Source organism: Fistularia commersonii, unplaced genomic scaffold, assembly GCF_037954325.1.
Source record: "Fistularia commersonii isolate RoL2024-O1a breed Wild unplaced genomic scaffold, RoL_Fcom_v1.0 HiC_scaffold_98, whole genome shotgun sequence".
In the NCBI taxonomy this organism is placed as follows: Eukaryota; Metazoa; Chordata; class Actinopteri; order Syngnathiformes; family Fistulariidae; genus Fistularia; species Fistularia commersonii.
Genome location: NW_028234056.1, coordinates 158,876 through 162,500, shown reverse-complemented (window position 1 = coordinate 162,500; position 3,625 = coordinate 158,876). Strand labels below are relative to the sequence as shown.

The window sequence follows — 3,625 nt, the reverse complement described above, 5'->3', positions numbered from 1 at the left end:
ACATAAGGACAAGTTAATAGTGTTAACGGTTTGTGAGAAATTTATAATGCTTGACCAAAAAAGAAATTAAAAGGAAATAATTAAATAAATAGATGGACAAATTAAATTAAAAACGAAAAAAAAAATTGCAAGGGGAATAAACCATGTTATTTGGTCTGCGGTTTACAAGGAATTTCAGACATCAAACTGTATGTTTTTTGGTTTTTGGATTTTTCCATAAGTTTTAAGGATTTTTTCTTTTTTAATTATTCAAAATCGTTTATGAAGAAATTAAAATTTGGGGAACATTGCTGCATTCTGTTTTTGTGAACGAAGAACTTGGCCAGGCCAGGAGATCTGTGAGTTACCCCTCAATACCGGCTGGGTCTTTTACGGAGGAATAATATGTGTGGCACGTCTCTTGCTTTGCAGAACTGGAAGAAGTTAAGTTTATTATGCTAGACAAAAAAAGAAATTGAAAGGAAATAATTAAATAAATAGATAGACAAATGAAATTAAAAACGAAAAAAAAAAATAGGAGAAACATTACTTCCGCTCCTCCAATCCTCTGTTTCTCAGCTCCACCGCTCCTCCGCTATTGGCCCTGGTACCCCCGATCCTCCGAACTCAGGCGAATTGCGTGACGTGCTTCTGCTATTCTCCGCTCGTCCGCTTTTTCCGCTTTGGGGCTTGGAACCCCTGAACCGCTGGACATAAGCGAATCACGGGCAGGATTTCTGCCCTCCTCCGCTCCTCCACTCATCCGGTACAGGCCCTGGTACTCCATGTCCGCGACCCCCTCCACCTTAACAAACTGTCACAAACACACACACACACACACACACATATACACACGCACACAAACACACTTACACACACCTTAACTCATCATAGCTGTGCTAATAGCATTAGCCAAAACACATCCACAAGCACACAAACATGATCTCATCCACTCATTCACATGTGTGTGCCCAGAGGTCCGGGAGCTCCATGTTGTAAATGGGCGGTACTTTTACCTATAGGTGGCGCTACTGCTATATCAGTGTGTTACGTCTGTGTGTTTTTGCGTCTTAACAAAGGAAGAAGAACGTTCCGTGTTTTTTTCTTTCATGCTGCCTGCAATAAAGTTCGTTCTTAAAATACAATAGGTTATGGGCCCAGAGTGTCTCTAAAAGGCTGGATTACACTGAATATTTTGTGTGATAGTGAACAGTATTGTGGGAACTCACAATGGAGGACAAGCTGTTTATCGACAAGCTGAGCGGACCGGAGAATTGGGCAACGTGGAAGTTTCAAATGGAACATCTGCTAAAGGCTAAAGGACTGTGGCGAATGCTAACAGAGGAAGACACATTAGCCCCAGATGCTAACGCAGCAGCACAGGGTGAGTTCACGAAACAGAGAGAGAAAGCGTTCTCTGTGTTAGTGCTCAATGTAAGTTCATCCCTGTTGTACCTGATTACAAACTGTAAGACTCCCAAAGAAGTGTGGACTACACTGAAAGATATTTTTGAAAGAGACACGCTGGCAAATAAACTATTTCTGAAGAAGAAATATTTCAGGTGCGAAATGAAGGAAGGAGATGGTTTGACTGAGCACCTCAAACAAATGAAAGAACTGACTGACCAGTTATCAGCAATAGGAGCTGTAATTGAAGAGGAAGACCAAATTGTAACATTGTTGGGAAGTTTACCACCAAGTTACGCTACAGTTGTCACTGCACTGGAAACAAAGATTGACAACCTGACACTCAAATTTGTTCAACAAGCGTTAATCGATGAGGAACAAAAGCGAGTGAATGCTAATGATTACAGTGGTGGTCCTTCAGGTGGTGCAGCAGCAATGTCATCACAGGTGTGTGGCAATCTGCAGGATCGCTCCAAAGCAGTGGGAGCAGGACAAAGCACGTGGAGATGCTATAAATGTGGGAAGGAAGGCCACATTAAACGTGACTGTCCAAGCTGGAAAAACAAATCAAAAAAGAAAATCCACAAAGCTAAAAATGTGGCGTGTGAGGATGAGGATGGTTCATCTGAAAGTGCCTTTGTAGCTAGAAGGGAAAGCTCAGAAAAACCACATCAGTTTGAGTGGTTAATTGATTCTGGAGCATCAAAGCACATGACATGCGAGCAAGGAATTCTTAAGGAATACCAGCAGTTCTCAAAAGAACAGTCAGTGAAGCTCGGTGACGGCAGGGTGGTTGATGCCCTGGGAATTGGAAATGTCAACATGACAATGACCTTCAAGTCAAGCAGGGTAAAAAATGCTACGATGTATGATGTGCTGCATGTTCCAAAACTTTCTGGGAATTTATTCTCAGTGGGAGCTGCCACCAAAAAGGGAAATACGGTTCAGTTTAAGAGGTCCTGCTGCTACATTCGTGGAAAAGATGGAACTCTTAAAGGAATGGGAACACGAAGAGCTGATGGACTATATCAGCTAGATGTGAAAGGAAATGAATCAGTCACTCACAGTGCATCAGTAGCTGCTATCTTGTGGCACCGGCGCCTCGGTCACACTACCAAGCTGAAGGAACTAAAAGGTCTGGTGAACGGAGTGGACTTCTCTGCAGACAAAGAAGTTCCCTTCTGTGAAGGATGTGTGGAGGGCAAGCTGGCTAAAAAGCCATTCAAGTCGATTGGAGAAATACGTTCCGAGCGCAAGATGCAGTTAATTCATCGTGATGTCTGTGGTCCCATGCAAACTGAATCTATAAGTGGATCCAAATATTTTGTGACTTTCACAGACGATTACTCAAGATGCTCCAAGGTATACTTCATGAAACAGAAGAATGAAGTGCTGTGTAAATTCAAGGAATTTGAGAAGACATTCACAAATGAGTGTGGACTAAGCATCCAGAGGCTGAGAACAGACAATGGTGGTGAGTACACCTCAAGGGAGTTTCAAGAATATTTGAAGGTTCAAGGCATCCACCATGAAATGACTGGACCTCACTCATCACAGCAAAACGGAGTTGCTGAAAGAAAAAATAGAACACTCGTTGAAGCAGCAAGGAGCATGTTGTCTCATGCTAAGTTACCAAAGATGTTCTGGGCAGAGGCTGTTGCCACAGCAGCTTACATACAGAACAGGCTGCCTACTTCTGTCCTGAAGGGAGAGACACCGTACCAGAGATGGTGTGGGAAAAAACCTAATGTGGGTCACATGAAGGTGTTTGGCTGTATTGCCTATGCACTTGTCCCAGATGAAGAGAGAAAGAAGCTGGACAAAAAGACTGTGAAGCCGCGCTTCGTGGGATATGCAAACAATGCCAGAGGCTATCGCCTGTACGATGAAGAGAAGAGGAGGATTCTGATCCGTCGAGATGTCGTCTTTGATGAATCCAACTTTAACTTGAAGCAGGAACCGAAAGTACACTGCACAGACACCGAGATAACTATGAAAATAGATGAGAGTGAAACAAAACATGACGAAGTCACTGTTGAGAGCACTGTCAGAAAAAATGACAGAATCAGAAAGCCTCCAATAAGATTTGGATATGATGAGTTTGCTGATGTAGTGACTGTTGATCATTATGCAAACATGTGTTGCGTGACAGAGCCACTCTCACTAAAAGAGGCAATGGAGAGTCCTCATGCAAAAGACTGGCAGGAGGCAGCTGACTTGGAATATGAGTCACTGCTGG

At 43.0% G+C, this 3,625-nt stretch overlaps 1 long non-coding RNA gene across 1 annotated transcript in view; it reads right to left on the bottom strand.

The window, feature by feature from the left end:
- LOC147211795 (uncharacterized) overlaps positions 1-1,433 on the bottom strand; it is a 1,575-nt gene extending 142 nt beyond the window's left edge. Inside the window, exons 1-2 of the long non-coding RNA XR_015105725.1 lie at positions 530-1,433; positions 1-437 (exon numbers count right to left, since the gene is read on the bottom strand). The exon at positions 1-437 is cut by the window's left edge and continues 142 nt beyond it. This is a non-coding gene — a long non-coding RNA (uncharacterized LOC147211795). The remainder of the gene's footprint in view (positions 438-529) is intronic.
- Positions 1,434-3,625: the final 2,192 nt, after the last annotated feature.